The sequence below is a fragment of the Cryptotermes secundus genome, unplaced genomic scaffold, assembly GCF_002891405.2.
Source record: "Cryptotermes secundus unplaced genomic scaffold, Csec_1.0 scaffold22, whole genome shotgun sequence".
Lineage (NCBI taxonomy): Eukaryota > Metazoa > Arthropoda > Insecta > Blattodea > Kalotermitidae > Cryptotermes > Cryptotermes secundus.
The window spans coordinates 3664015-3688465 of NW_019742961.1; the positions used below are offsets into that span (position 1 = coordinate 3664015).

The 24451-nt window shown below is 42.4% G+C and overlaps 1 protein-coding gene across 9 annotated transcripts in view; it reads right to left on the minus strand.

Annotated features, from left to right (window-relative positions):
• The window catches only part of LOC111873397 (protein numb), a 214496-nt gene that overhangs the window by 151005 nt on the left and 39040 nt on the right, over nt 1-24451 (minus strand). For 3 of the 9 annotated variants that reach the window (XM_023868069.2, XM_023868070.2, XM_033755074.1), the window contains exon 1: nt 15074-15388. The exons of 5 other annotated variants lie outside the window; for them this stretch is intronic. The gene's annotated coding sequence lies outside the window, so the exon portion shown is untranslated. Of the gene's footprint in view, nt 1-15073; nt 15389-24451 lie in introns of those variants that run through there. One more of the 9 variants, XM_023868075.2, reaches the window with a different exon arrangement.

Consider the following 24451-nt stretch of genomic DNA (forward strand, 5'->3'; position numbering starts at 1 on the left):
GACGCGTTCTCTTACAAAGCGTGTTAGTAGAGCATTAATATGGAGGGACGGAGAAAACCCACGGAGATTCTCGTCTGAAAGACGCTCTTATCAGATACTATAGCAGGACAACCACAGACTACGAAACGCTGCACGTTAAAGTGACTGCAAATTATCATACATCTGCATAAGAGAAGAGCATAATATGTACTCTACTTCATGTAAACATGAGACACTTGGAATGTCTTACCTATCTATGGAAATGGGGCATACAGGTTAAAAGGTAAAAAGGTAAAGTTTTCTTTCCGCCTAATTAATTAAGCACTATGCCACGAAGGCATATTGGGGAGTGGAGGTACAGCTACACCATTCTTGACCTCGACACTAGATGCAGGTGAGCGATCAACTTCACGCTCCGGGGCTTTACCCCCGGGGGAATAGCCACAAGTACCCATTGGATAGAAGGCGGAGTGGGCCCCAGAGCCAGTCTAGACGCTGTAGAGAAGAGAAAAATCTTGCGCTGCTGGGAATCGAACTCGGACCGTCCAGGCCGCAGCCCGTCGTTATACCAACTGACCTATCCCGGTACTTAGAGCATGCAGTATAGGCAAGTGAAACGATATATTTGTTATATATTATGTGAGTTCCTTCAGTAAGTTTCATCAGTATTGTTCCATCTATTACCTTAATGGATTTCACAATTCCCCTATAAAGATTCACAGTATTTAAACCTTACAGCACAGTCCTTCAACTGTTTCATAGGTTTTCTCCAACTACTTTTTCCTGTTTATTGATATTTTAAAACCTTCTTTGTCATCCTGTCAGCGTGTCAGATTCAATCACATAATAAATATTTTCTCGCTGATTTTATTCTGTTTATCAGAAGTGGTATAGCTTGTCAGCTCAGTGTACCTTGAAACACGCTAAATTAATATGGCTCAATACATTGAAATAGAGGTAATTCTTAAAAATAAAATATCGTTATATTCCAATTCTCGTCCCGTCATTTTCGCGGTAAATTGCGCCGAGCGATGAATTCATTCCCTGAGCGCGAGAGAGTGTTTCTCTGTCCTGCGACAATGGCTGTCTATCGATTACCGGAGCCTGTTACCTGACCGGAACCGCCCACTACTAATCACAGCATGTCCGTCAGTCGACTTGTGACGATTACTGCCAGCATGCCTGTACGTGTATGCTTTCTTATTCCCTTGAGTAACTTCTCATAAATCGACTAAAATCATAGATATCAAAGATAATGTGATTAGAGCCCTGTGACGGGTTCAACAATATTCGAAAGTGACTTTCGAAGAATATTAAAATAATTTAATAATTCTAAGTCTCAAAACAGAAAACTGCTACACTGTTTTTTTTTCAAATGGGTATAAGTAAAAAGAAGCCGAGCGGTCTAAGGCATGAGCTGGACGCTGGGACAGTGAGTTCGAATCCCAATCAGGGCATGGATGTTTGGTGTGTATGAGTGTATTCTGTGTTGTCCTGTGTTTCGGTAGCGGCCTTGGGACGGGCTGATGACTCGCCCAAGGAGTCCTACCGTCTGTGAAAAATGATTAACGTAACTCAATAAGAGGCCTGGGCCCTGAATGGGCTGGAAGAGCCACTGGAAAAAAAATAAGCAACAAGTAAAGTTGTTCCTGTGCTTAACTAATTAAGGACTACGCCACGAAGACGTATGGGGGAGTGGATGTATAGACGTTTTCTTGACCTTGGCACTAGTTGGAGGTGAGTGGTCAGCTTCACGTCTTTGCCGCTTTGACCCAGAGAAAGAGCCCCTGATACCCATTGGATAGGAGGCTGGGTGGGTCCCAGAGTCAGTCTGGATGACACAAAAAAGTAAAATTCTTACACCAACTGGTACTCGAACTCCGGCCCTAGGTCGTTCAGCCCGTAGCTAGTCACTATACCGACTACACTATCCTGGCTTCATGTTTCAAATGGGTGTACTTTATTTATTTTATTTTTTTGTTTCTTTAATGACGCTACCAATGGTCAGTGAAGTGAATCAGAAAGGGGTTTGGAGAGAGGCGAGCGTGGCCTAATTTTAGGAAATACCTCGACGTTTGGCTAAGAAAGACAAGAGGAAAACCATGAAAATGCTCAGTCAGGATAGACGGTCTCGGGGCAAGATTTCAACCTGGACCTCCCGAATATGGTGCACTAATAACCAGCTCACTATGATGTTCAGTCCAAAGGGATGTCATTTCAACTTATGAAAATCGTACCGACAGGGTAGGTGTGTCCTTAACTTTGAATTCATTACTGATACAAAGGCATCACGTAGAAAATGTTGGCATAAGTACGAGCAGCTCACTGCTGTCGTAACTGACGCTGTATCCCTACATCATAAATATTTTCTCTAAAAATATAATGGTTTGGAGCCATCACATAAATACTGATACATAGCCTAAAATGAAGAATGTTGTCTTCTGGGATGTGGCGCCGTGTACATAGTGTTAACCGACGTTTCGGAGGAACGTATCGTCTCCATCTACAAGGGTATAAAATATCCGCAAGCGAGGAACCAGCAGTCTGCAGCCACCTGCTCGCGCTGGTTCGTCGCTCGCGGATTTCTTATACCCTGAAGATGGAGGCGATGTTCCTTNTGATCATCCGAAACGTCGGTTAACACAATATCTACACGGCGCCACCACATCCCAGAAGACGGAATTCTTCATAGTCACCGGAGTGAAAACCTTAAATCTTACATAACCTAAAATGTTTCGTGATGTCTCTGTATTGATACTTTCTAACCCCATCTTCCACGGTAGAGACAGACCTTACATTCTTTTAAACTATTCTGCCATACAATGTTGCGTGTATAACTATAATAGTTACTACGAAGTCATTTACAGCTGCACATTTCTATTAATTCCGTTATAACACGAACTTTCAAATTTACATTCAAAGTCTATCACAAAAACTAATTCGCAAAGCCGCCATTTTAAAGGCATTATTAAAAAGATTCGTCACTGGAGTGAAAAAGTTTTGATTCATGTGGATTAAAACAGCCTACAGTTTCAGTAGGACGGCTAGTATCATTATATGCCGGGACAGCGTAGTCAGTATAGCGACAAGCTACGGGCGACACGACCGAGAGGGCGAAGTTCGAGTCGCGGTAGGGTCAAGAATTCTCTCTTCTCCATGTCGTTAACACCGTCTCTGGAGTCCACCCAACCTCATATCCAATGTGTACCGGGGCCTCTTTCCTCGGGGGTAATGAGGCTGGGGCGTGAAGCTGATCACTCACCTCCAGCTAGTGCCGAGATCAAGAAAATGTGGATCTATATATCCACTCCTCCATACGCCTTCATGGCGTAGAGCTTAGGTACTTAACCAGAGGGATAACTTTACCCTCTCTTTACCTTTACCTGCCAGTATCATTAACGACTGTTCTTATGAAGTAACCATTCTATACGGGGCCTGTGGAGGCGAAGTAGCCTTTCTACTTTCTTCCGAGATATCTGTTATATCTCAAATCTAACACGTTTTGTTCCACTAGCACTATGCTACTAACCGGAAGGTCGTGGGTCCGATTCCCGATCAGGTCACTGGATTTTTCAATTGAGCCAATCCTTCCAGCAACACTATGGCCCTGGGGTTGACTCAGCCTCTAACAGAAATGAATACCAGGAATCTTCCTGGGGAAAAAGAGCGACCGGCGCGTAAGGTTGACAGTCTCACAGCTATCTGTGAGCCAACTCTGTAGAAAACGTGGGAGCTTCGACGTCTGACAACTCTATGGGCCTCCACGGCCTGTTACAGGAATAGCGTTACCTTTCTCTTTTTTTCTGCCTATCAAACCTTTTCGCCCCTTCAGAGTGTTACGGTCCACTTAATATATTTTCTGTTTAATTTAACGGCTCAAGTTTTGATGGGGTTAGTATTTCTTTAATTCGCTTAGTGGGTGGTGGAGTCCAACTGGGTCCACTCGGCACGGCGACCACTGATTGGCCTATTGTAGCCTGCCCCGGGTGATTATGATGATGGAGAATTTGGTGGAATAAAGATTGGCAGGAGAAACCGAAGTACTCGGAGAAAACCCGCCTCAGCAGCACTTCGTCCACCACAAATCTCACTTGACCAGACCCAGGATCGAACCCGGGCCGCCGCGGTTGGAAGCCAGCGACTAACCGCTTGGGGTTAGTATTAATCCGAAATCACTTCAGCTACCGATAAATGTAGCTGCCAGCTGTAGCATTTCCGCCAAAACCCGTTATGAAAACACGCGTCTTCATTTACCCATACTGCCTAGGGTCCCCCTTTATACAAATTTCATTACCTATTTATTTCATGTCGGTTCGAAATTCACTGTAGACAAAAACACACAACGCAATAAATATTCCAAGAAAGTTACTCTCTTCGCGTTTAAGGCATTACGTAAGTTCCCAATATATTTTGTTTATTCGGCGCTTCGCACTTCTCAGCCTTGGAAACGCCGATCGTCTTTCACATGCTCACATCTTGTATCTAGTCTCTCGGTTTAAATTCTAAGTAACGCAAGGAGACGCTCATGAGCCTGGCTGGAACCGGCAAGCAGGGGTATCAACCTCACCGACCTGTCAAGGTGGATCAGTCATACAATAGCGGAATAAAGACTGATCATGCCGTGTGTCTTGAAAAACACTGTATCGTAAAAGGCCATGTGACGTCATTTCATACGCTGTTCTTTAACATTCAGGCAAGGCTTCCAGACTTTTCAGTTTTCATCGACTTGGTGGTTGGTTCAGCATTTGCGTTGTTGACAGCCGCATTACGAGTACACGCAATTTTATAACCTTCACACACTTTGAACACAGCTTTAATACAAACTGCACTAACCCGTGCATCTTAGTACCCGACACAAAACTCCTTTCATGTTCAGATTCATCGTCTGGGTAGTGTTTTAACTGGTTAATTTAACGATGTTGTCGGTATCGAGACCAACAGCGTCGATGACAGGATGGTAATGAATGTGATGCAGCTGGTGGAATGCGAAATGACGATGGAAACCGAAGTATTAGGAGAAAACCAGCACAACTGTCACTTCATCCACCACAAATTCCGCTTGACATGATCTGGGCTCAAACCTGGACCGCTGTGGTGAAAAGCTAACGACTTTTGCTTTGTGACATCGAATAGTATTGTAGGTGGATACGAAGGTTTGGGAGGTACAAGAGAAAAATCTGTTGCCATCGCGGGAATAGAACCCAAACCCCTCGGATGTCCAGCGCGTAGCCCGGTCTCCTTATCGACTCAGCTATCCTGATTCCCGGCATGTTGACGTGTAACTTAATATGAAAATAAGAATAAAAGTCAAACCACAGAACTCTTAAGATGGTTCGAGCTTCCATCCAAGGAGCAATGCCGTATGTCCTACGAATCATTTGGAAAAAAAAATCTGAATCGGAATAGATAAGTGCCTAAACCATGAAAACTGAAGGAGACGAAGGACACGGAGGAGGAGGAGGAGGAGGAGGAGGGGGAGACGAACGATCAGCTACACTACTCATTAAAGCATGCAAAATTTTAAATTCATCATATAAAAAGGAAGCGCATACTTAAGTGCCTGGGTAAAGGCTAGTAACGTGCATTATTTATCACTTGTCGAGTGTAAAACTTATTAATACCATTCAACGTAAAAACAATGTCACAGACACCTGCAGAGAATTAAAGTAATATTTGTTCATGTTCATGTTCAATGCCGCTATTATTTTTAACCTACAAAATGAACAAAATGTGCAAGCAAATAGAAGAACGAGAAGAATACCAACAGACTGAATTGCAGATATAAATAACATCTGACGGATGTAAGGAAAGGAATCACGTAGAAAAGCTGACAAATCCAAACCCTTTCAATAGACCTGCACCATAATCACATGGCTCAAATATTAAAGAAGATAAGCATAAACCCACTTGTCGCACGAAATTAACAACTAGGAGTACGATGTAATCACGCCTCCTTGCGAGTAAGCCACAAACAAATATGTTGACTGTAGGCCTATATCGAGCGGTCATGAAATTGGTAGCATCGGTCTTAAAGAGAGGTCATGCACCAACTGCCACAGCCAGAATTATAATTTTATGCTCAACATTCAAGGTCACATAGCACATGGAACTTCATGAACCGTAAGCATGTACCGACACTGAACACATCTACAGTAGTATTTCACGACTCTCTCGCACCCGGAACCCTTCTCTCATAAAAATAACAAACTGCTCTGAAAACCAAAAACTGAAAGCACAATGAACAGCGCCGAACTGACGTTTATAAGGAAAGCATACAAGAAAGAAAATATGAAATTTCCAAATTTGTGAAAGCAGTTCTTACGGTTTCGTCTCTGCAAATTTGAAAATGTAACTGATGCTCAAGGCCTGGATTCCTCAAAGATACTGCAAACAATCCGCAACTAATAAATCTAGACGAGTTTCACTCTTGAGCTAAATGACCCGAAACTATAAAACGATCATTTCCCAAATATGGAAACACCATTCGCAAGCGCCATCATGAAATCTGTCACTGCAGACTCCAGTTAAACGGTTTGCTGTAAAAACAATCAGTCCGTATTCTTTATTTATTTTCGGATTATTTACAGACGCTTTCGGTAATTGAGACTACACAGCGTCCAATGATAATATAGTTACTAAATTATGAATTCAAAAGAGATGGACTGGCCGTGCCATAACGGAGAAGGCCAGACTTCGATCCCAGATCATATGGGCTATGTGACAAAGTGACACCACAATATTAAGACGGGTGTTGAAGAAGTACGCAGAATGTGATGGTACAGACTGGATTCATCTGGCTCAGGTAAGGATCAGTGCTGGGCTCTTGTGAACACATTCATGAAACTTTGGGTTTCATAAAAGTCGTGGATTTTTTTGAGATGGACAACAGTAATTCACAGTAGTTACGTGAAAATGGGAAAATCAGAAAAACAGGCGATCCATTGTTCAGTTTGCTATATAAGAGAACAACAGGACACTCATCTCCATTTTGTGCCGAAGTTAAGAATGGTGGAACTGTACCTCCACTTCCCATTACATCTTCATGGAGTGGCATGTACTTACTAAAACACATGGAATACTTTGTATTTCCTGCGGTATCTGACCTAAATTTTAGAGGTGTATGATGAAATTCTAGGCAAATTGTCCAAATCAACGACATCTGTGGCCGCTCTTGATCCTCGTTAGTGTTCTAAGTAGTCCATACCTACTTCCTTAGGAAATAACAAGCGATTTTGATGAGACCACAGTATAACTTGGCTGTCATTTTTTTCAAGCAGAGCCTCCAAATCGATGGAGCAGAAACCAAGCGATCTGCACAAAAGCAATAATTCTGCTGGTATCTTTAGTTCGGATAGTGTCCAAAGCTCAAGGTCGTTGCAGTGATAACACACATCAAACGACTTGTGGACGGCGGTGGGAGGGAGATAGGTGAATGACATACATCCTTGATACCTACTATCTTAACGGACTCGAAGAAATCCGACATCTGATATCAAAACCAAGCTCTAATTTACTAGTTTTTTTGAGTGGTTTCTTCGACAAAATCGATCTGAGCAAAGTAACAGCTCTGAGTACACCCAATTCAACTAAGATTTTAAGGTGATAGATGACATCAAGATTTTGGAGGAAGTTTCTGCTTCCCAACTTCAGGACAGAAGCCTAAGCCCAGCAAGGAACTGTTACAGACACAGGAAATGGAAGTGCAGGATGGAGGCCGAGAGGTCGCTATAAAATAACAGTTGTATTCGACAAAGTGTTGTTATATAGGTTCTACAGCAAGAAATACGAAATTCGGGTGGGACGCATTAAACTTCAGGCGCATTTGCAAATACTGTACTGTGGCAAGTATACTGACTATTCGCTTGAGTAGGCATAAAAACAGTCCTGCTCGTAATGAATTGGTTTTCAGTCTAATACTGGGTAAAAGGTAAAGTTGTTCTTGTGCTTAACTAATTAAGCCATAAAGACGTATGTGGGAGTGGATGTATACGTGTAGATCCACATTTTCTTGACCTCGGCACTAGTTGGTGGTGAGTGGTCAGCTTCACGCCCCTGCCGCTTTACTCCCGGGGAAAAAGCCCCCGGTACCCATTGGGTAGGAGATTGGGTGGACCCCAGAGCCGGTCTGGACGTGGAGAAGAGAAAATTATTGATCCTACGGGAACTCCTACCCCTCGGTCGTCCAGCCCGTAGCCAGTCGCTACACAGACTACGATATCCCGGCTGATAATTTAATACTTTATTACTAAAGTACCTAATAAGGATCACGACTATATTACATTTTTACGAGTCTGAATATCAGAGAGAAAATTTTCGAAACGAAAGATGTAAGCACAAATGAAATAAATAACCTGCGTGTTTAGGTCTGCATCCTGGAACAAAGAAACAGGAGGATGAAGAAAGTTGCATAATGTGATGTTTCACAATTTGTTGGCCTACTGCTCACCAAATATTGTTAGAATGATCGACTCAAGGAGTATGAGATGGGAGCGGCATGCAGCATACATGGTATAGAAGAGAAATGCTTGCAAAGGTTTGGTCAGAAAATTCGAAGTAAAGAGACTACTTGGAAGACCAAGGTATAGACGGGAGGATAATATTAAAGTGGATTGTAATGCCATAGGATGGAAGTGTGTGGAGTAAATGTCTCTGGCCCAGAGAAGGGACTAGTCTTGGGCTCTTCTGAACACGGTAATGAAGCTTCGGATTCCACAGAAAGTGGGGAATACCTTAACTAGCTGGGTGACTATTAGCTTCTCAAGAAGGCTGGTTTTCCGTGGAACCGGTCATCTTTCAAATGATACAGCATTCTCTAGAATACCTGTATTAATAAAACATGAGTTGGTGGGTGTCTATTTGTACTACGCCCTTCAACTTCACTATTCTTGGATCCTGCTTGCAGAATTTAAATGTCATTGTTAAGCAGCAACGCGTATATGTGTGAAACCACCTTACCGCTGCTGACGGGAGGCGTCAAAAGAAAAAAGGTGGCGGATTTAAATGTGATTGTGTTCGTTTGTTATTAAAGAGCAGTGCTGCTTAATTTCAACATCTTCCCGTGTGCATTTACAGTACTTCCACCAGGGAGAACTAAAGTGGGATTAGCATAAATCCATTTAAGAACTTCCATCGTGCTCAGAGGAAGCACGGATAACTTCAGCACAATCATGTTACAAGAAGGCGGTGCAGGCTAGCCAAAATTGGGTTTTCTTCATTCTCTTTTCACAGCTTCGAATCCTTATCCGGTATGTGTAGATATATAAAACACACCTGAACTACAGGGTGATTATAAATTATTGTCGGTGTTACCGTGGCCTATAATTCTCAAACCGGAAACAAAATAAAACTGCTTACGGAATATGAAAGTGTAACTCAGAAGGTTTTATTCAATGCTCTGGAACAGGGTCCACTCAACCTCGTGATGATAACTAAGGGGCTATTTCAAGGAAATAGCGGCTCCGGTCTAGAAAACTTTTATTAACGGCCGCAGAGACTCGTTGTGCTGACCACGCGACACCCTCTATCTTCTAAAGTTTGCACTAAATTCGCCGACAAAGGGCGGTCGCTCTGTCGGTATAGTTCGTTTGCGGACTAAAATCACGGAGTATATTTTGTTTAGAATCAATATTGCATAATGCTAAAGAACTTTCGTAAGCAATTTTATCATGCACTTTCCGGTTTGAAAAGTGTGTGGAACGGAAATCCCGACAATAATTTAGAATCACCCTGTATATTCCCAATACACAAAATGTACACAGTTACAGCAGAACCTTGGCGACTCAAATTATTATCCGTTTGTTTCCGTGCAAACCAGTAAATATCTCAAGCGGATGGACTGACGTAACACTCCGGCGCAACAGTTTATGAAACTACACTGGGTTCCATCCGTAACTGTTTGATGACAGACATAAAACTGTATTATTTATTCCTGCAATTCTCCGGGCTCATTTTGCCCTGTAACCAATGGGGAACTGGAATTAAATCAGACTCTGCATTGTATGTTACACTGAACGGCATGGCTGTGTCATAACTCTGGCGGTTAGCCGCTGGCTTCCCAAAGCCGCGGCCCGTATTCGATGCCAGGTCAGGTAACGTGGATTTGTAGCGGGCAAATTGGCACTGGGGTATGTTTCCCCTTCCAACTCTCATTCCGCCAAATGCTCCATACTCGTCTATCATCCGGGGCTGGTGCAACAGGCAAATTGTTGGCCTAAGTACCAAGTAGACTCAGTCTCACCCCATCCCACGAAAACTTAATAGAACGGCGGTTGAAAATTCTTCCGTTGAAACCACGATCATAAATAAGTGCAATACTTCCCGTAATTTGGCGAACTAAGAGAGACGCGGTAGCCAAAGTCAGATTTACTCAATTTCTGTGGAAAATCTGTGGATCCGATCTAGATATAGTTCATGAGAGTCTGACGTGTTCATGTCGATGAAGATTCATATTACAGTATTCAAGATTATGGCGTCGTGTAGCCTTAGTAATGGGTACCAATGTTTCGGAGGAGCATACTGCCTGCAACTTGGATGTACAAATTCGGAACCCAAAGGGCCATAAAAGGTACGGTTTTGTTTCTTTGCCACACCACGCGAATAATCAGTATGGGGTAACAGACGTCGCCCTTCATATTTCAACTGAAATGATTGGTACAAATGCTCCACAAACAGTGGTCTACTCAAAAGGATACGTAATACCGCCTATTATAGCTCCGTGGCTTTAAGCGGCCGCCGCTTATTGACGAAGTAAGTGTCAACATTTTGCGGATAAAGTGTGCCGCGTGGTGAGCGAAAAGGGTTCCCACGGCCCTTAATAACACCTCCTATTATTTAAAAACAAATTTGTAGGGAACTACTTCATACGAGTATTTATGGAGTAACTAAAGACTATAGAATATTGAACAAAGAGCTTCGTAATTTGTACTTTTCATCCAACTTTATTAAGTCTATAAAATTAATGAGCACAATTTAAGCAACGCACACACCACCCATGACAGAAATTAAATCTTGGTCAGAAAACCTGAGGGGAACCACCAATTGGGAAACATACGCATAGATGGGGGGACAGTGTTTATATTGGTTTTAAAGAAATGGGGTGCCAAGATGTGGACTTGATTTGGCTGGCTCAGGACAGAGCCCAGTGGGTTTCTCCTTTCAGTTCTCTCATCTATCAACCTGGGCGGGTAAAATGGGCCACTCAGCCTAAGTACCAAGGGACTCAGTCTCACGCTATCCTATAAATAATAATAATTGGTATGGTAAAGGGACTATATTTCGAATACTTAAGGTAGAAGCCATATTTTGTGTTCATAGAATCGTGAACCATTAGTGCTTTGTTGCGAGGCCTATTCAGAAAGTAACTTGCGGTGAGCTGTTAACAAAACAAGCAATGAAAAATATAGGGTGCGTCAGAAAATAAAACCGTGGTCACATCACCTGTTACTTGTATGATGTGCGCTCCCGTGAGCACTTTCTGAACCCACCTTGCACAAAACTTGTGATAATCTAGCCTGTGATAATTTCGTAGAGAAGAGTGGGTGGAATGTATGAAAGTTCACACGAAAGTTCCGAAATTGTGAACTGCTGTCTCTCATAAATTTTTTGATCAACATTTTTTTTATTGCTAGTGGGGTGGGACTAAGTCCCTTGTGCTGCGGCAACTTCTGGCCTATTGTACCAGCCCCAGATGATAGGTGAGGGTGATTGTGGAGCAATTGGTGGAATGAAGATTGGCAGGGGAAACCGAAGTACTCGGAGAAAACATGCCCAAGCGCCACTTTGTCCACCACAAATCCCACGTGACCAGACCCGGGATCGAACCGGGGCCGCCGCGGTGGGAAGCCAGCGACTAACTGCTTGAGCTATGGCGCGGCCCTTTGATCAGCATTTTGAACAAGATCATCAGTCGCTACAGATGACCGACCACTTCGCTCTTCATCGTGAACATCTGTTCGCCCATCTTTAAACATTCTACACCACTGTCTTGCAGTTTCTTCACTCATTAAATTTTGGTGCTAAACCGCCGCGCATAATTCACGATGAATTTCCGCAACCCTCATGCTTTTAGCGTGAAGTAAGCGGACATCGGAAATTTCACAGCTGGTGGGATTATAAACCGCTGAACATCATATCTCACTCTGTAGAGACAAGAAAAAACACTAAGTGACCAGTTATATGATGGTTTACATGGCAATCAGCCATGTGACGTTACCTCGCATGCGCGAGCCCTCCCCCGCTCCTATATTAGTTTCCTAAAATAAACGGAGGTTACTTTCCGAATAGCCCTCGTATGTCTAGTATGAGAATTTGTGCTTATTATGATCTCAAATGCAGCATATGTTCAGACACTAAATAAAGGTCAAAAAAACTGTAAAGGGTCTGCGAAAACGGTAGCCCAATTTCGGATTAGAAAAGGTAAAAAAAGGTAAAGCTAACCCTGACAAGGCTGTGGAGGACCTTAGGGTTGTGAGACGTATAGGCTCCCACATTGTATAATCGGCTCACAGACGGTGGTGAGGTTGCTAGCCTTAAGCCCCGACGGCTCTTTACTGCCAGGAAGATTCCTGGTACTCATCTCTGTTAGGGGCTGAGGCGACCCCAGGACCACAGTGCGGCTGGAAGGATTAGGTAAATTAAGAAAATGCAATGACCCCATCGGGAATGGAACCCGCGACCTTCCCGCTTGTAGCATAGTGCCTCAACCAACTACGCTACCGCGTATAGGTATGCTATTTTATTAAGACAACTAATTCATAGAATAGAACCGTAAGAAAGTGAAAAGGACAAGAGAAACATATGTCTACAGTATGTTCAAATTATAATTTTATAAAGAATAAACCATCATATTCCAAAATATTAATTACATGAGTACGTGCAATATAATGACATAGTTTTCAACGCACGCTAACATCAAGCTATGTCCTTATATAAAAGAAAACAATTTCGTGTTACAGTTCAAATTCGACTGCTTATGGAGTGCAATACCCGCACAAGCAGGTACTTCAGGAAACTCATTTTCTTGTCTTTCACGGCCTGCACTGCAATTATCACGGAGTCGATGGTCCATTCCTTTCTTTTAATATTTCACCTAAGAATGACAAACCAGCAGAACTATATAAAATAAGGTTCCTAATTTCGGATGCTCGAGAGTCGCAACCACGTTAACTACGCGAAATGAGGCAACCCAGTATTAATCTGAACATGACAGCATAACTAGGAATTCAAGCTGTGGGAAGTGATGGCATGACATCACAGACATGTTATAATGTAATACAATTAAGTTCATATAAACAACGCGAAACTTATATTGACGTATGGTTTCGGTTCGTTCGCTTTTTAAGCTACAATATTGTATCAGAGTTGGCAGAAACACGCGAACTTCAGCGTCCAATCTACCAGTGCTCAGAAACTGGCAGGGTTTGAGGTGTAAGGTCCTGTGGCCACTACCGCAGTGCTTCCCTTCCTTCCTGAAACACCATGCTATCTGATATTAGGCGCCTGTCAGAAACAGGGCGAATTTACCCTCTTATAACACCTTTCGCCTCGTTCATAACCCAACTTCTTATTCTAAACTTAAACTACTCATACTTTTGGTACACTAATATGCAATTTGAACATTTCATTCCAATGAACGAATATGTTATTGAAAATAATACGAGAATGTGCTCTATAATTTGCTTCCACGACACAGAACTGATGCAAGGACACGGCTGCAAGTGATGCAACTGACCACCATATGGCGGGGTAAGAGCTGCATCGTGTTTCACGGAGTGTACCACCCCCAATAGCATAATGAATCGAACAGCCTCACTGGTTTCTGTATACTGGCTAGATTCACGCGCTTACGTACCGAAACTGAACTGACTGAACAGCATAAGAATTCCTGAACACGGATGAGAACAGATTAGGACTGCTTCCTTCTCATCACCGTTTATCCTTTCTGGAGATATACGAGTTCTTTAAACATAAGCAAAAGAATGTAGGTGTTGTGTTATCAGCTCTATTATGTATGCCCCTTTAACTGTAGGTTCACCACACTGCATGTGTAGTTGTGTGGAAGGAACTGGTAACACTACAGCTACATCCTTAAGAACTACACAATAACACGCATAACACCCACGCCTGAGGAAATGCTAGGCAAATAACAGACCTCAAACAAATATCGTTTAAAAGAATGGACGACGATCATAAGGACAACATGGGATGTTAACTGATTTTAATTAGTTTTAATTATATATATATATATACACATANATCTAGGTACAGTAAGGCACAACAATTGATGTAATCTACTGTAATTTGGTGAGTAGGCCTACCTTTAATATACAGTATTAGTGCGGTGTGTATTGTCAGTGAAAAGCGCTGTAATATGTCTTTGATATTACACATTTGGGCAATTCCACGTTAATGTTACGTTAGTCTGTACTTAACTAGGTATTTCACTAAAAAATGCAACATTTTAACTCAGTTTTTGGTAATTTTTACGTGATTAACATAAGGCTACTGTGGAAGTGCCCATTTCGGTTACAACGACATTCGTTTATAACGACACTATTTTTAGGTCCCTTTGATGACGTTATAACCAAGTTCTAATACGGCCGAAACATGTTGTGAGGAAGAATGGTGACCATAATAAGTTGCACTAGAGATGGAAATGTATTATATGAAATAAATGACATATGTATGCAACAGGATACTTAAATACATTATCACTAAAAACAATATCCGATTCTGTAACTCTCGAATAAATGTTTCAAATGAATTTAAGACGTATTACATGAATATTCCAATTTCCAAAGACTACAGAATCAAAATTACTAACTGAAGAATAAAGCAATACTGCTAAAACATTTAGGGCCTGGCAATGGGAAGCAGGCTGTACAGCCATTGCTATGATGAAGACCCATTTAAATACGAAATCTGGAAAATTTTAGGGATGATGCCACAAAGTATTTACTATAGGCCTCTTTATTCCAGTAACCCGTATCCGAATTGGCACCAGAAACTTCATTCGACTTCCTCTCTTTCATGCAGACCTTGACACAAAAAACAGCTTGACTAAAGCCTCCGAAACTGTAACTAATATACCAGTTACCTCTGTCTATACATCACGCACATATCGAGAGAACAATGCGCCAATAACATGAACTTCTGCACTTCCTCTTATTTCTTTCATTTCACTCGTGAAGACACAAGATTCACTGTTTCCATATTGAAGGCACTTAAAAAACAACATTCATTCAAGATATAAAACTGGCATACGGCCCAGCACACCAATCCGATCACTTAAAATAGTACTGCAAACACGAATAGAAACATTTAGTGGGCCATACGACCACACAGTTCTGATTGCTTCTTGCCACTGCCGAACACTCAACAGCTCAACAGCATACCACAGGCAAGTTTCTGTATGCACACAGCATGGCCGCCGCTGCTGCTGCTGTTCTTTGTATCCTGCAGAGCACTCCCAGCTCGCAGGCAGTCGGTTCGGATAATCACTGTCGCTTAAAGTATACCACTTGTCCGTTCTGCTTCGGCGGAGAAGTGTATGACCTTTTGGTGGGAACACTCAAATGGACTCTCATCGTGCACAAAATGACAGAGATTGGCTTTGCATCACTGCTATCTCCCATCTGAAACGTGTCGGTTCGATTTTGACAGATTTTGGTGCACCTTATTAATTTCAGTTGAAATAATATACAACATCCTTATTTCGACTGCATTTATACAACAGATGTAGTCGTCATCTTCGTAATACAGTATTCACCAATTACTCTCCTCGTGGCCACAAACACGTCCATCTCGGAGACCGTGGTAGGAAAGCACAAAATACCTTCCACCGGGAAAGAGAATTTTGATGATTTATTTTAATATACGGGAAATCGTTCCTAGTTCTGCGTTTGACCATCTCTCCGAAGTAAAAATGGCGTATGCGTTATCTGAACGTCATCACCTGTACAGCATATAATTTCAGCTCATAAGAGAGCAGAATCGCGTAGTAGAGACCCTACTTTGCATTCATCGACGAGTATTTTTTGGACCATCACACCAAGAAGGCGATGAGTGGAGCATGTAGGAAGCATGGCAGATACGATAAATAAACATAAAACTTAAGATGGAAATCTTGAGCGGAGAAGACGACTCTGAAGATCAAGACGTAGATGTAAAATAAATAAGGTTGAAGGGTATGATTGGATGTATCTGGCTCAGGATAAGGACCAACAGTTGCCTGTCGTGAACAAAATAAGAAATCTCTGGGTTTCCTGACAAGGCGAGAGACTATTATGTTCTGTAACAATTGTAATATTACTTACTAGGAATCACGAGTCCCCAAAGAGAGAATTTCAAAAGCTGCATCCATATTCTTACGATCTGTAATGCTACTTCTCGAAAAGGTGAACACTGCATGATACGAAACGGTCACAAACGCATCCATGATCTTTTAAAGAAAGAATTGCGCATTATGATCACTTTTCTATAATCTGTTGATGTTTGCCATAAACAGCGAACGTAGTTCTATAATGCTTTCTTCGGGAGGAAAAATTCCGATCGTTATCATAGAACCTCTGTTAATTTTACATAAAATACGTTATTATTTCATTCTTCCCAGTGTAGGAAAGGATTCTTGTATATTTTGGGTGAATGCAATCCACGCAGCTTTCCTTCGAGTCTGCTCGGCTACAGTCTGCATCACCGCAGATTCCTCAAGACCTTCGCTTCCTCTTAAAGTTGCTACCACAATTTTCCTTATTTTGTAATTCTTCTTGCAGTGGGACATTCCACCTACGCTCCAGGTGGTGATGGTAAAATGATCCGCTACGTAAAAATCCTTGTCCTTTGCACTGAAAGTATTTTTATCCATCTGGCTGTTTCTTTTGAGCTTAGGAATACGATCGGTTTACACAAATTGGTTTACCAGACCATGATAAAATACCCAACCTGAACAAACCGAAGTCTTTGATGTCAGCTGTCTAAAGAAGCTGCCTTCAGTACGGCTATCGAATATGGTCAGAGCATTGTGGGTTTATCTCAATTTCGCCCTTCTCCTCTGGCAGGCCGGCAAGCATACACTTTCTCAACATTGTCATCTTCATCATTAGGGCCACTGAACCCTGTCATCATGGTAAGATGTTAAATGATTCCATCGTAAAGTAGAGCTAAAACAGGTCTCCCGAACTACCAGAAATACTAATAATTTGTCAAAATAGCACACAAAACTGAAGTATATATTCATCATAACCTCTGACGCTAATACAGCGACATTAAATATGCAACAAATTAGCTGCCTGCTCTCAAAGACCTTAGGCCGATTCCTTCTTTTACTTCTTTAAAACAGGGGTTCTAGAATTTTGTGACACCACGGCACCCTCAAATAGTACGTGCTTCTGCGCGATCCCCATCTCTGCCCATAGGCGAAAAGAGCAGAGCTGCAGGTCCCCATTAGTCTGTACGGCGACAGCTACAACCTCAGTGCTTTATGCCATCTTTTCACCTACAATACTCCTGTACAGTCACGATAAATATTATAAAAATGTTTCGCTGGCTGCAGTTACGTTTTCCGAAGGCACTCACATTAATCCTTATTGACCTACTAACTTGTCAAGATTGTCCATAGATATAACTATATTTTAAATAATTCGTTATGACTGGGGGGGCCTCACCGACCTGCAGGGAGGTTGTGACACATATTTCGGATATCTTACAGTATGACAAATATGACTGTCCGTCTCAGTTTTCTTCAGCTCTCGCTCAGCGGTCTGCTGGTCGAGAAGTGTCGGTTGTCAGCATTCTGTGGGTGTGCGCCGCTCTGTTCTACGATCCTAAAGAAAACATGCTTTGCCAACATCTGGACAGAGAACAATGGGCTTAGAGTCGATGTTTTCGGCTAGGTGAATACCTACCTCACAGTACCGAGTTCATTTCCACAGCACATCTAGGGGTGTGCATGACGCAGAAAAACCGACGCGAACACTATGTACGACTTGACAAGTGTGTCAGATATATATATAAATTATCCACACTTTCGCCATAACACATCTGCTCATGCATGCTTAGAGTTGGTACTACTGTAATCACGAGATCGAAGTTTGACCTTGATCGCGTCATTTTCCTTGATGCTGTGATAGTGTAAACATGGCCGCTCCGCTAGCAGTGTGCACCAAGGAGGAACAAAGTGCAGTGATCCGATTTCTCTGGTGGGAAGATGTGTCAGGGGCTGAAATTCATCGGAGGCTTTCAACACAATACGGTCGAGAAGTGGATCGAGAAGTTTAAAAGTGGCCGGACAAGCGTGACGCACGAAGAGGGAGCAGGACGCCTGTCAATCTCCACCACTGACGAGAAGATTCAGCAAGCTCGAGAGATGGTACCGGCGAACCGGCGAGTTACCATCGATGAGTTAGCGTGTTCTCTGCAGATTAGTCAAGGTTCTGCCTATCAATTCATCCACGACGAGCTCGGCTTCCATAAAGTCTGTGCGAGATGGGTGCCCAGAGAGCTTACCGCAGAGCACAGGCGCAAACGTGTTGAGATCTGCCAACGCTTATTCGACTGCCACAACAATGAAGACAAAAAATTTTTGAGCAGAATAATCACAGGAGATGAAACGTGGGTCCATCACTATGAGCCAGAATCCAAAAGCCAGAGTATGACGTGGAAACACCCGGGATCGACAACGAAAAAAAAATTCAAGACTCAAATCTTCCGCGGAAAGGTGATGCTAACCGCGTTTTGGGACTCAAAAGGGCCTATACTGGAAGACTACATGGAAAAATGGTGTACGATCAACAGTGCAAGATACAGTGATTTGTTAGCCAACAATCTGAAGCCAGCAATTCGCACCAAACGCCGAAGCCTATTGTTGAAGAAAGTGTTGTTGCTGCATGACAATGAACACTCACACAAGGACGGCCAGACCGTTGAAACCATTAACCATGTTTGTTTCGAGGTGCTGGAACACCCTGCCTACAGCCCAGATCTCGCCCTTTCCGACTGTCATCTCTTTGGACCGCTCAAAGATGCTTCACGAGGTCGTCGATTTTTTACGGAAAAAGAAGTGCGGGAAGCGGCGCATAAATGGTTGCGCGACCAACCTGAAACCTTCTTCTTGGAGGGAATACGCAAGCTTGTGGACCGCTGGACCAAGTGCATCAACAAGGAAGGAGATGGTTGCGCGAACAACCGAAAACCTTCTTCTTGGAGCGAATACGCAAGCTTGTGGACCGCTGGACCAAGTGCATCAACAAGGAAGGAGATGGTTGCGCGAACAACCGAAAACCTTCTTCTTGGAGCGAATACGCAAGCTTGTGGACCGCTGGACCAAGTGCATCAACAAGGAAGGAGATGGTTGCGCGAACAACCGAAAACCTTCTTCTTGGAGCGAATACGCAAGCTTGTGGACCGCTGGACCAAGTGCATCAACAAGGAAGGAGATGGTTGCGCGAACAACCGAAAACCTTCTTCTTGGAGCGAATACGCAAGCTTGTGGACCGCTGGACCAAGTGCATCAAAACGGAACGAGACTGTGTAGAAAAATGTCATACTTGTTCAACCCCTACTTTTGTGTATAGAAACTGGAAAAACAAGAGTGGGGATAATTTTTTACTTTCCTCTCTGACTTGTTACACTGTATCCGATGGTCATCGTTCCAGGTCAGTTTCTATTATTTTGGACTTTAACGTTTGTTCCATTTTTGTGTTGCGCTTAGGTATATCAAATACACATCAGAGAAGTGAACATCGCACAACATAATACTGGTACATAAAAAAGTAAGTAAAGCTATCCTTGTAACAGGCCGTGAAGGCCCATAGGGTTGTGAGACGTTGAGGGTCCCACATTTTCTAGACAACCGGCTCAAAGATGGCAATAAGGTTGTCAGCCTTACGCGCCGGCCGCACTTTACGCCCCAGGAAAATTATTTAATTAATTCCTGGTACTCATTTCTGTTAGAGGCTGAGTCAACCCCAGGGCCACAGTGCGGCAGGAGGGATTAGGTCAATTGAAAAAAATCCAGTGACCTCATCGGGACTTGAACCCGCGACCTTCTGGCTTCTAGCATAGCCCCTCAACCAACTACATAAAATTAACGCATAACCCAGAGGTCCTGTCTGCCCGGCAATTTCACCGCCGAAGCTATTCTAGGCTTATAAAGAATGTGCTGCTTAAAATGCAACCCAACTATAGCATTAAGATCAAGTTTACAGATGAAATCAATATAGAAAGAAAGATTAATTATTTGTTAGATTATACATTTTATTTGAGGTAACTTACATGGCAGCTTCACAGCAGATACTGAAAATATCCACACCTTCTTAAAGGCAAGCGTCTAATTGTTTTACGCGTATGCAAATTAGATTAAGGAAAAAGGCAGAGATATCATAAGATCTTCAATTTCTGTCCGAAATATTCTTCGAAAAATATGGAAAAATTTACTGCTGAATCTGTAGAGTGTCATATGTATCGTAAAATTAGCTTTGGAACAATGGGTTTGTATCTTCAGTAAATTACCATGAAGGTCAATGAGATGTGAACAAAAAAATAACAAAGAACACTTTCGGAAATTATCCTCTTTTACATTCTTATTTGCCATTCTGTCTGCCTTTCCTCAAGGTTAAATAACATTCATAATGTCTGACTATGCTGACAGCTATATCAGCGATACAAAAGTGAGGGAAACGTCCCACGATACTGATCCGGCAGTAGACGGGTGGGTCCCAGTACCGATTTCCACGAGAAGGTTGCGAGACTCTGAACGGAACCACGGCCATCCAACTCGCATAACAGTAATTCAGGTACTGCACTAAAACAGCAGTTCAACTTCATATATGGCAAGTACGTCAATGGCTGAACAATACATTAACAGCAAAATCAATCAGGTTATACAACGTGCCGAATAACTTCGATAGAATCTTCTCCAGATATCGTATATCATAAGAATGGCCCACATTCTTATGTTTCGTATATTTTTATAATTTCTATGTTATATACTACAGAATGTCCAGTTCCTGCTCAAGGAATACAAAACTATACGGTGTCGTTATGTCACACGTTTTACTCCTGCAAAATACAAATTGCTTCATACATACTCAACTTCATCATCCGAACTTTCACCTTCATGAATTAGTCAGTCGTTCTTGTTTTATAATATGTTTACTGGATTTACAGTCTTACTGATCTCAAATAAGTGTCCAGTTAACAAAACCATTAACGAACCCACGCTCTAGTCTAACAGTGGTATTACTCGCGTTTTTAAAGAAAACAGCACTAAGCAATTATAAAAATGGTATCGTACATTTAAACTACATCAAAATACGGACAATAAATGAAGAATTATTTCCAAATTTCCGAAATAAGATGAAACAACTACCGCAGAACTACAATGGCCCTTCCTGACACATAATGCATTCTTTAATTACTTCCGTTTTGGTTTGTTTGTATTTCATTCCATAGATAAAATCACTTCAGATTTATTCTAGTAGATCTTATATAAACACAATACGAAAGACCACTACTAACAATGATGATGATGATAAGTTATCTCTGTGCTCAAGCGCCAGGCTCTGAAAGCGTATGGAGAGGTGGAGGTAAAGATCCAAATATTCTTAACTTCAGCCTAGAAGGAAGTAAGAATTAACCATCGATCCCTTGTCGTGAAGCTCGCAAGGAGTCACTTTATTAATCAGACTATGCCTGAAGACAATAATAATTGTTTTATACACGTTTCTAATCATTCATTATACAGCACTAATAACAGATCTTGTGAACGGAGTTCATGGAGGTAGGCCTAGGCCCACTTGGGCTGTAGTGCCAAGGAAAAAAAAATTAGATTTTGCGCTGGACTTTCCCCACTGTAGGTATATAGCAGGCCTATGGGCTGAGGTATACAGTGGTAATGTTCTACACTTATATTCGGGAGGTGCTCGGTTCGACTCTCCGCCGGGACACCGGCTATCCGGACTGCGGGGTTTCGTGTTTGTATCAGTCCCTCCCAGAGAATGTTGGTATAATACCTTGAACAGGCGACGACAGCTTCCTTCCAAATAACTTCCAATTCATTATTCACCACTCTTTCTTTCATTTTACACTGTATGGTCTGGATACTGAAAGCATCAAAGACAATCCACAAAAAAGTATACAGGACGTTTCACTGGAAACGTCGTGTTGGCCTTTACAAAATATCAGATACCTCACTAGACAATGTCTAATAATAATTATAATAATAAGTTAGCGTTGGCACTAACTTCGGCGAAAAGCAGACTACAGGTCACGGAGTATGTTATACATAACGCCAATTTCATTAAGAAGAAGCCTGATGTAAAGACACATCAATCATTTCATTTAATACGCGCCTTTTGAGCAGCTCTCTATTAATTTCTGTATACCACCAATGGCTAGGGGGCACGCGGTAGCGTAGTTGGTTGAGGCACTATGCTACAAGCCGGAAGGTTACGGGATCTAATCCCGATGAGGTCATTGGATTTTTTCAATTTACCTGATCCTTCCAGCCGCACTATGGCCCTGGGGTCGCCTCAGCCTCTAACAGAAATGGGTACCAGGAATATTCTTGGAATGTCTTGGGGGCAAAGGGCGGCCGGCGCGGAGGGCTGACAACCTTACCGCCATCTATGAGCCGATTATCTTGAAAATGTGGGAACCTCAACATCTCACAACCTTATGGACCTCCACGGCTGTTACAGGGATACCTTTACTTTATTTTACTTTTACTTATACAGATACTACGGCCGGTCACGGTAGCCGAGCGGTCTAAGGCATGTACTGTCTTCGCTCGCTCGGAAGCCGGAATCGTGGATTCGAATCCCACTCAGGGCATGGATGTTTGTTTGCGTTTTTCTGTGTCTGTGTACAGGTAGAGGCCTTGCGACGAGCTGATCACTCGCCCAAGGAGTCCTACCGAATGTGTAAGATCTAGAAAAACCGAAGTGAAACGGAGAGTTTCATGGAGGTAGGCCTAGGCCCAAAGTGGGGCTGTAGCGCCACAGAAAAAAAATACAGGTACTACCAATGGCTTCTCGCTCTGAAGAGTATTTGGGATGTACTCTCCTGCATGACTGGAATTTCACAATGATGTGCCGATAAACGAGAGGCTATATTTTTAATATAAAATGAATGTACATCTGGACAAGCCTCGCTATACACCAATGCACACAGACAGATGTACTGACAGCTGGGGCTCACTAAGGTGAAAAAGGGGAGAGAGATTTCAAAAGGGGGGACGTGCTTACTACCTTAACGGTTCTGGGGCAACTTCGCCCGCCATTCTTGTCGCTTCCTGCCCATACCTTAACTAGCTCAGTTGCGTTCCGAAACAGAGAGATTTCATACGCGTTCACGGCTATTAATTACAGTTGATAGATGTAATATCGCGCATTATTCCAGACGATCACGTAAACACGACACTACGGAATACCGCTGTATGCAAGTCTCGGTTCAAGGATAACCAGGAAGTGAACAGCTAGAATGCCATCAACATGAAGCCGCCTCTCCCCTTGCTGTTTGTGCTGAATGCCAAGTTCTCTGTGCGTTATCAAAGAATTGCTACCATGAAAAATGGTTGTTTACAGGTATGTATAACAAAATATGCAGAAAAGAGCCAAATATTTTGACAGTTTACTAATTTTCAGATATCTAAATTATGCACTTTTTTTGCTATAATATAATATTTGATCCCTATAGCAAGTTCGTAGAGGACTATCTTGATTCATACATAGCTCAGTCGGGACATAGATGCGCCACGGGCTGGATGGCCGAGGAACTGGCGTTGAATTCCAGCATCGTCCAGACCATTTCTAGGGCCCGACAAGTTTATATCCTCCTTATCACCAGGGGGAAAGCTGACCACTACTAGCCGGTGCCGAAGTTAAGAAAGCGCGGAGCTCTACCTCCGCTTCCCCGTACGTCATGATGTTGTACTTAATAAAGCACAAGGACATCTTTACCTTTCATCCTTATATATTGTTTATATCATTGCAGTGACAGTTAGATCAATAGGACTGCATACAGCTATTTACTTTATTAAGGATATGTAATAAATGCATACAAAATTTCTGTGAGAAAACCATCTGGAAAGTGGCCATAAGGAAGACTTTGTGCGAAATTAATCATAACAATTAAATGGTTCTTATGCAAATTGACTTTACTACGAATATTCCTATTCAAACAATGGTTAGCGGTGCCTTCTGAGATAAACTATATAAATATGCAATGTTGTACGTGTATAACTCATCTGTATGGAAATAATTTGCTGTTACTGTTTAACATCTGAGGTAGTGATCCTTAGACGTCTGACAACGCTTATGTAATTACGACACTTCTATCCGTAGAAGAAACCTACAAGTTGGAACAGTAAAGTCTATTCAATACCCACGTCTCCAACATACGTCAAACTGTCACTGTGTTTAAGTTAAACGTGTACAATACTCAGTGTTGAGAAAGTTAAAGTTATAGAAAACCTACT